Raw genomic sequence first — 10,305 nt, 5'->3', positions numbered from 1 at the left:
CTATGGAAATTCCTCAAAAACTAGAACTGGAAACTGCATTAGACCACCTATTCCCCATCTAGGAGTGTCTTCCTAAGTGTGAAAGGAATTATAATAACACTGTGATCCATGCACACCCATGCTTAAAACAACAGGACTCACAACAGCTAGATCTCAGAAGTCACCATTCACAAATGAAAGGATAAAGAAAACCTAATATCTACATGCCATGAAGATAAACTCGAGTCATTTGTTGCAAGGTGGATATTCCTTGAAACTGTAAGATGCTAAATGAAATAGACACAGAAGATTAAAGATTGCCTTATGGCTGGGGAGATAGCTCAGGGGAATAAGTACTTGCCTGGCAAGCGCAAGATCCTGAGTTCAATCCCTGGTACCACCCAGATAAATAAATAAATAAATAAATAAATAAATAAATATTGCCTGGTATCTCTTTTCTGACAAAACTCAAACAATAAATAGAGGACAAAATAAAAGCTAGATAATAATACCAGAGATCTTTCTCAAATTTCTGATGGACCAGGCTGTGGAGGGACAGAAAGGTACGAAAAATGTTATTAAGCAGTATTGTGTCCAGCTACCTGCTCTACACAACGAATGTAAATTGCCTTTTCAGAGAGAAATTGTGTACTGCTAACATATAGAGATAAACATGTTTTTTTTTTGTAAAAAAAAAAAAACATTAAAAGTGAAAATAAAGAGTAAAGGTTGTTTGGGTACATTAATTTCCTCTCATACCCTTTTCCAGTCAACTTCTACACCTGACTGCTTGGGAAATCTTTTCAACGGTGTGCCAAACCAGGCAGAGGGGGTGCTTCCAAAACTTCATTGAAAAACATTGCGTTGTGGTGATCCTTTCCCTAGATCCTCCCAATGACATAACTGGTAAATCCATGGATTTTTGGCTTTCCTTTTTCCTCTGATTATGAAACTTCACGTAACCTGTTCATGGTGGAACATGCTGTTCATGCAACCTGTCGGTCACAGTTCTATATTTTTGGATCAAACACAACAGTTTTCTTACTCCCTTTATACCGGAGCTACTACTTTACAGAGCTGAACCTGACTAAGGGACACCTTGAGTATCCCAAATAGGAAAATCATTAAAAGAGACAGAAGTGGATTTTTCAAGAGCTAGCCAAAGAAAGCTCTCTCTGAGAAGGAAATTGACCTCCGACCAAACGTGGTGCTCAGTAACCCTACAATTCATACAAGCTTTCCTGCAGTTTAAAAATCACAGCTTCAGGGCACATGCACTCGTGTAAACGATAAAGTTCACCTTTCAAGCATGAAAAGTCAGGAGTCCTGATGTAGGCTACCCGTGGTGGTCAGAGCACTGGGCAACTTTAAAATAAACCGAGAAGTCTGATGGAGGGATGTCTGAGATACGGATGTTCGCCATTCACCAATTGCCGTGGTGGAAATGGTCCTGCTGTAGGTTATTAAGTGTTTCCAGATGGTGTTGCTGAACACGGCAGTGGGGACAGATGGCTCTCTGAGTCCACCATGCACAGCTGGTACACCCCCGATTTCCCTACCTCCATCTTCCTCATAAGCAAGGGGGTGAGTAAACGGTGTGTGCCAAGCAGTTAGGGTAAATCTAAGAAACATCAAATAGGAAGATCATTGCAGAGGTGTCTATAAGAAATCTCATAAAAAGAGGAGCTTCAAATCCCCCAGATGGATTCTTTTACAGACGTGCCAATCAGAAATTGTAAAAGCAAGATGTTAGCAAGGCCAAGGTTCTCCACACACTCAAAGAACCAAGTTCTAATCTTCTGCAGCTTTCCGTACTGCCTGCTTTCCCTCGCTCAGGGGCCTGTGTTCCTCTAACCCCAGCTTTGATCACATTGCTTTCTTTAGGCCTGGATGGCTGTATTCTTCTTACAAGAATCCATCTGCAGAATCCAGGACAATCTTGTCATTTGAAGATCATCAAATTGATTGCAACTGCAACGTCCTTATTGAAATGTAGCATCACATCTGTACTCCGGTTTTGGGGAGCTGCCTATGGATTTATCTTGGGGCACATTGTGCAGCCTACTCCAGTATGTTTCTCTCTTATCTAGTAAGATGTGCTGTGGTCACACTACAGACACGTGCTCCTCAGTTTTCTGATTATGGGAAGTGATCACACCTGCGATTTGCAATCAGGACAGTGATTGCCCATAGCTACGTTCTCAGAGTTCTACTACTTGCAGAAAGTGGGTCTTAAGGAGCGGTATTGGGACACCGGCATCCCAAAGTGAGGGGTGTTTTTTTTTTTGTTGTTGTTGCTTTTTATTTTTAGAGAGGAGTCTTCCAAATGGAAGACATTAAATTCAGATCTGTAGGAGATTAAAATATTTTCTTGGGTACAATGAGAAAAGGAAAGATAAAAACTTCTTGGGAAGTATTGTTTCCAAGACATGAGCCAGCCAGGTGTGGTGATGCACAGCGATTGTCATAAAACTCAAGAGGCTGAAGCAGGAGGATAACCATGACCTGGAAGCCAGCCTGGACCACATAGTGAGTTCACAGCCAGCCTAAGCCATTTTCTTCCCCCTAAAAACAAAGAAACAAAGAGGAGAGAGGGAGAGAGAGAGACAGAGACAAAGAGAGACAGAGACAGAGAAAGACAGAAAACAGACACAGATTTTTGTGCGTTTTGTCAACATACATATTTTAATGGAAGAGCTAAATTCTGAAAATTTCAAGAAGTTTTATTTTTAACTTAAGTTTACTGTATATAAAAAATGAATTTCTTGTCGTTTCACTGATATGGTCCCATGACAGTTCTAACAAGCGTCAAGTCTGTGCCTGTTGGGCACTTTCTCAGCCATGATTTCAATTTGAGGAGAGACAACTTCCTTTAGTAATTTCCAATGAACCTTGATAAGTGGGTAAACCTGGGAGTATGCCACAGAGTGAAACACAGTCATTCCTCTGATTCCAGAGTTTCACTTCAAATGATGCAGAGATTGCATTTTACTCCACAAAGAATAGCAATCATAAAGAAATCAAGCAATAAAAACGTTGGCATGTTTGTGGTGAAAAAAATTATCAGTAAGTTAGTAGTAAATAAAAGATTATAACAAGCTGACATCAGACTATGTGGGAAAAAAAGAGAGGTTCAATGGAGTGTGCACCACAAGAAAAACTTGCATCTATACTAATCAATCACAGACATTGTTCCTGGGTATTATTACCTAAATAGTTCAGTGTTACGACTGACATAATGTTGGAACTGGGCAAGGTATCATTAATCATCTAGAGGTGATTTTAAAGTAAGAAAAGCATAGCTTCTGTAATGCAAAACCCAATGTCAGCACTCCAGGAGGGTAAGGGTGGGAGGATAAGAAATTCAAAACCATCCTGGACAAGTTAGCAAGATGCTGGTTCAAAGCAACCACTGAAAAGTGGTCAGGATGTATTTATGTGTAAAGAGGGTGGTCATAATCTCTAGTACCATAGAAGAAGAAAGAAAGAAAGGCAGAGAGAAAGAGACAGAGAAGAAAGAAGAGAAAAAAATCAAGAAAGAACTTTTAACAAAGAATTTAAAAAGTTTTTTGAAAAATCCATTAAAAACAATGTAGAATTTCACTAAACAAAATAATAGGAATTCACCAGTAGTTGATACATTGCATAGTGTTGTCTTCAAATTAGTTGTACTGGTTATCAGATACAACATGCAAAAGTGGTCCAAAATTGGTCAAAAAGGGGTCAGGGAGATGGCTCAGTAGAATAAGTTCTTGCCTGGCAAGTGCAAGGGCCTGAGTTCAATCCCTGGTTCCACCAAAAAAAAAAAAAATGGTCACAAAAGTTAAAAGAAGTAAAGAAGTATAAGTACTATCGGCTTCTAACTTTAAAAATGTTATTTTTAAACAAGGGACTTGAATATCTACATATTTCTGTGCCTTTTGTGGACCTGGAGCCAATTTTTGTGTGAAAAAGATGCATAATTGTATCTCCCTTGAATTCAAGAATTCGGATGAAGCAATCCATGTGTTTTGGAGCAAAGACTTAATTTATCTTAAGACCAAGTCTGCCCAACTGAGAAAGGAGATGATGCTAGATTATCCCACCAAGGATTGGGAATATGGCATTTAAAACTCTATTTTCACATGGTACTGAGCAAGAGGGATTAGTCAGGATAGAAACAGGGAAAAAGCACGTGATTTCATAACATTATAAATCTGCTGCACGCAAGAAAATGTTTATGTTATGTTCTTTTGTTGTTAGAGCACAACAAGAGTTAAGAAGGAGGTAAGAGGCGGACAAAAAGCAGCCTAATAGAGAGTGGATGTTGAGGGTGATGGAGCCAGGGAAGATCCACCTAACATCTACAGGGACCTAAACCTCGTTTTTGCACCAAAAGAGGCACCAGAGGACGTTGTGGACAAAGTCCAGAGTTCCGAAGCTAAAGGGCACCTATCACATGAGGAAACAATCTCGGATGATGCTAAAGTAAATACAGGGAGCCACACTGAAAACACCGTTACCAGGTGAGTGAAGCTGATTCCAGGAATATATTTTGCTCTATAAGGACCTGTCGACACAGGTCATATTTAATGATTTGGGTCAGTTTGTGTTAATGGCCTTGCTTCTTTATCTAGTGCCCTGTTGACAGACGTGTAGGTCACTTCCAAGATTTAGCTACTCTGAGTTGTACTGCTGTACACAGGAAATTCAAAGATCACAGTCACACGACATTTTTAACTCTTTGGGGAAGGTTGTTAGAGGAGGCATGCCTGGGTCCCATGGAAATTTTACTTTTGGTACTTTTTAAAAAAATGCATTTAGTGCAGGGTCTCAGTACACAGATCAGACTTGGAATGATCCTCTGTTTTCAGCCTCCTACGTGCTGGGATTGCAGGCGCGTACCACCATGCCCAGTCTCAGTCACCCTCTCAGCGCACCCTGAGGGTGGGGCCATTAGGACACAGCAACTTTTAGTTCTTTTATGAATCTCCAAACTCTAGGGCTGGCCAAATAGCTTAGCAGATTAAAGCACCTGGAAGCAGGCACAAGGGCCAGGGGTTCGATCCCCAGGCATGCCGAGCCGGCCCCGCCCCCAGGTTGCACTGAGACGGTGATTGAGACTGGATTTGTTGCGCACACCTGTAATCCCAGCTCTTGGGAGGCTGTAAACAGGTTGATCCGTATGAATCTGATCTAGTAGCGTGAACACTCTGTCCACGCTTCCCTAAAATACAAAAATAAAATAAAGTAAATACGAATCTCCAAACTCATTTCCATAGCGCTTCTACTAGTCGATATTCCTACAAGCAACATGGAACCATTTATTTTTTGTCACAACCTTGCTAGCATTTATTATCGCATTTCTCAATAATAGTCAGTTTTTTTTGTGTAGTACGATGGAAGCTTATTTTTTTAATGATTATAGTTTTATGCATTTTTTCTAATGGCCAATAATATTGAGTGGACATTACTATATGTATATATTGGCCATTTGTATATGTTCTGAGACGTGTCTATCCAGTCTGATCAAATTCCCCATTTTTGATTGGGTCTTCGTTTCTGGGATCAAAGCTTTTGAAGTTATCCATATTTTATATATTGGTTTTTTGTTCAAGAAGTGGCTTCGAAATTTCCCAGTTCTGTAATTTTTCTGCTCAATCTATTGGTCGTTTCCTGTGTAGTGCACACCGTTTTTATTTCATTTTTTAAGAAAATAAAAAGTAGTAGAACAAATAAATAAACAAACATGAGGAACAATACAGAATTTCACTAAAGAAAATGATAGGAATTCAGGGCTGAGGAGATAGCTCAGTAGAATAAGCCCTTGCTTAGCAAGCTCAAGGTCTTGAGTTCAATCCCCAGGACTGAAAAAAAAAAAAATGGAATTCAACAATGGTTGCTATATTCCATAATTTTGTCTTCAAATTAATTGTTCAGATTACTAGATATTAGCATGCAATAATGATCAAAAAGTTATAAAACATGAAAAGGAGAGAGAAAAAATATTTAAGCATTAACGTTTCCTTTCAGTACTGCCGGTTTCTGCTGGTTCATTTCTTTTTTCTTTTCTTTTTTCTTTTTTTTTTTTTTGGGGGGGGGATTTGGTACAGAAATTGAACTCAGGACCTTGTCCGTACCAAGCAGGTACTTGAATCACTGGGCTATATTCCTGGTGGTACATGATTTTACTGTGATATAAATGAATGTATTGATTCTTAAATTATCAAATGCAGTAACCATGTAGTAATAAACAAGAGAAAATAAATGTACTAATAATTACATGGAAAACTTATTTAATTTTATTTCATTTTATTTTTCTGTAATTAGGGAAGGGTCTACAGAGTCTCACTACATGTCGGACTTGTAGTGATTCTCCTCTTTTCAGTCTCCCAGGTGCCGGGGTTACAGGTACAAGACCCCACACCCAGTCTCTATCTCTGTCTCCACAAGCCCCGCAGGTAGGGCCAGCACAGCAGGTTGCAGATCAAACCCTGGCCTGTGCGTCTGACTAAGCAAGTGCTTTAGTCCACTGAGCTATCTGGCCAGCCCCATATGAAAAATTAAAAAACATCCTTGTGAAAATGAAAATCTGCTATTAAGTAATCATGAGACCATGTTTGCCAATTAAACTGACTTGAAAGATACTTGACATATTAGTGAACTATACCTCAAAATGTGTCTGAGACCTCCAGAACCATATCTACTTAGCCTTTTCTTCTCTGCTACATTTTTGAAACAACGATCAGTTGATCAGCTTCACCACAAAACTGTTCTGCCTGGATCTTTCTCCTTTTGCATCAGCTGACCATAGGCAGAACCTCTGAAACCATGATCCAAATAAACTTCACCTCTTTCAGTTGCCATACCAGGTGACTGACTCCGGGATGGGATAGTTGGCCAACATAAGAGGATCCTTCACCTATTCTGAAAGCAGGGGTGTACCTAGTGCTGATACCATGTTTGTGCTCAGAGGAGCTTCACCCCTGGTGCTTCCTAAACATTCATGGCCAATGACCACCATATTGGATAGTCCGGGCCTAGCATAGACCTGTTTCCATGCCTGGATCCTAAGCCTATCCATTTCACTTTCAGTTTCTACTTTACACTGTCCTTTCTAATCATACACAAGTCTTAGATCATTTTTATTTTTATTTTTTAAGTTTATTTATTTATTTGTTTTTCAATTTAATTTAATTAAATTTTTTTCAAACCAAATTGGTAGGGCAGTTTCAATAATTAACACATTGCATACATTCTTCTTAGTTGTTAATTGCTGTACAAGATGCAGACATGATATCCTATTTACAAACACTATTAGAACAAATCCCTCTATTCAATAAGAGAATGTAGTTATATATCTATCCTAACCATTTTGAATACACAGATACAAAATGGACATTCATCTGTATACCCTTTTTTGTGCTAAGTTCCGTTATTTGAATACTATACGTGTGTAAACTGAGAAAAATATTCTAAAAGAGTCCAGTAGCCCATACTAGTATTGGGTCTTCCGCTTGACTGGCAATGTCAGAAATTGTTGACCTGAGTCCCCCACAGCTCAACATAACAGCATGGCTTTACTTCTTATACTTCGTTTTTATAGTTTTCTGCTGGATGGTTAAGACCAAGGTAAAGCAGGACCTATGCAACAAGAGTTGTAGCTTTTGGGTCTGATAAGGTTAATGAAATCCCCTCAGGATTTATCCCGGGCTTAGCTCATTTTTATTGTGATCAAAAAGATATCTGTTCAATGAGAAGAAATATTTGTACTAATAATGTTTGGACAGGATATCCTGTCTGCTTCTTGTACTATGGATAACCACTAAGAAGATAACAATTTGAAATGAATTACTTATTGAAAATGTCCTATTAATTAGTTTTGAAACTGTTTCATTGCTATTTGTTTCTCAATAAAATAAAATAATAAAATAAAAAAGATATCTGTGATGGGATAATTTATAAAAAACATAAAAGTTTATTTTACTCACAATTCTGAAATCCCAAGATTCTTAGTTAGTTTTCATGCACTACTAAGACCAAAACCCTGAAATCCAGAAGTTTACAGAGCGAGGGTTTATGCACCTCACAGTTTGCACAGGTTTCTGTCCATAATCTGTAGGCTCTGAGGCAGGCTCGCCTGCCAGAGGAGAATTTTGGTAGGCTTTCTCCATCTTCATGAAAATTCTGCTAAGTCATCATGGTCATGCACTGCACTCACTTCCTGGTCAGATTACAACTTCCTGCTTCCTTTTCGGAATATCCTGCATCCTTGTTCCCGCCTCCTGTCCAATCACTACCTGACACGTCACTCAGACTGCTCCCTAAACCCCGCCTCCATCCTGGCCCTAGACAGCCTTTGTTTCCTGGACCAGGCCCTCGGAAGCGCCACATCTCTCCTTTCCTGTGGTCTACTCTATGCTCTCAATAAAGGCCTATTTTATCTTTCCCGAGTCTTTACTGCACTGAGAACCTAACAAACTGAAAAGGAGAAACAGTTCATGGGAAGCAGCAGACAGAAAAAGCAAGCAAACAGGGTAGAAGAAATTAGGTCATTGCCAAATCATTGTGCTGATTTAATAATCCTACATTCTTAATCCCAGCAGTGCACACTTTACGTTCAGCCAATTCTGAAACAGCCCAACCTATGACCACATGTGGCTTTTGCGGGACATCTACAGACAAACCGTAAATAACCACATGGCACCAGCATCCACTCACCTTTGATTCAGTTCTCCCTTCATCATGACGTTGGGGAGAGTTCTGCAGAGAGGGACAGAGTAAGTGTGCTGCACCAAGTCTCTCTGCCTTTTAGAGCTACTAAATGCCACTGAGGCTGCCTACATCAGGGCTACATCTAACTCCATCTACCACTTCCAAATCCCTACTTTCAAAGGCCATCAAATCAACGTATCCTTTTGGCAGTAAGATTCCCTCTCAAAAGCAGTGAGAAATACCCAAAAATTACAGCAGAATTTTCAGCCAAAGCAATACAAAACACACACTTTGGTAAATTATTTCAGAAATGTGATGTTTTCCAGATAATAGGCATTAAATTATGCAAGAGCTATCTCCAGAACAATCATAGAGGTAACAATCTTACTGAGAGAAGATCAAGCATCCGAAGGACAATAACCTGAACACGCAAACAGCTTAAAATCAAAAAGGAAAGATTAGAAAAACATCTATTATGCCTGATGAACTTGATTCAAAATTCATAGATTGTGCTTTTTAAATTATTTGTCTGAGGTCTGGGGAAATAGCTTGGGGGTGTAAGCACCTGCTCAGCAAGTGCAAGGACACAAGTTCGATCCCTGTTACAGCATGCCTTGCTAGCCCCGGAACCACAGGAGTACTGTGTCAGACACATGCCTGTAATCCCAGCTCTGGGGGGCGGAGACAGGAGGGTCACTCTGAAAGTGAACTACGTAGCGAGTCTATGTATCAAATACATAAACAACAACAAAAACAAGTTTAAATGTTTTTTTTTCTTTTTTCTTTTTGGAGGAACCAGGGATTGAACTCAGGCCCTTGAGCTTGTCAGGGAAGCACTTATTTCACTGAGCCATCTCCCCAGTCCTAAGTTTAAAGTATTTATCTGCTAGATTTCTTATATGAACATTATAAAATAAAAGTGATATCAGGGTGGTAGTCTTTATGGAAACTGGAAAGAGTATCTTAAGACAGCAAAAGAATAATAAGGTGAATAACAATGTTCAAGATGCAGTATGCATATGAACCAATTCCTCAAGAAAAATGGAATTTTTATGCATTACAAGCAAATAACCATATGCATAAAAATAAAATTCCATGGGAGAAATAGATTGTAGTATATCCAAAGGTACAAACACGAGTGGTTTGGGGCAAGAAAAAACTCATTATAGGCCAGTGGGGTGATAGGGGATGTTTATTCATTGGAAAATGATTATCAAGAATATTCAATAAATCAGACCTGCAAGTGTAAAAATTGCATTGCCTCCCTGCTGTAAGAAACTGAAAGAGTAAACGAAATCTGAAAGATTGAAGAGATTCTGTGAAAGGGAAAGAAACTGCTCAAAGGGAAGGAAGAATGGATGAGGGAAAGAAGGAAGGAAGGAAAGAAAGAAAGAAGAAAAGAAGGAAGGAAAGAAGGAACATGGAAAGAAGGAAGGAAGGAAGGAAGGAAGGAAGGAAGGAAGGAAGGAAGGAAGGAGAGGAAAAAGAAATATATATGTAATTATGCAGGATGGCTTGGACAATTGTACTGCTGCTTTCTGCTAGTCTATTGAAAGGAGCAGTTAATGCTGTCATTTCTTCTTGTTCTTCATTTTAATATTTTTGACCCATTTTGATAATTTATATCTGGTA

This window comes from Octodon degus, unplaced genomic scaffold, assembly GCF_000260255.1.
Source record: "Octodon degus isolate 3935 unplaced genomic scaffold, OctDeg1.0 scaffold00303, whole genome shotgun sequence".
NCBI classification, from domain to species: Eukaryota; Metazoa; Chordata; class Mammalia; order Rodentia; family Octodontidae; genus Octodon; species Octodon degus.
This window is presented reverse-complemented; position numbering follows the sequence as displayed.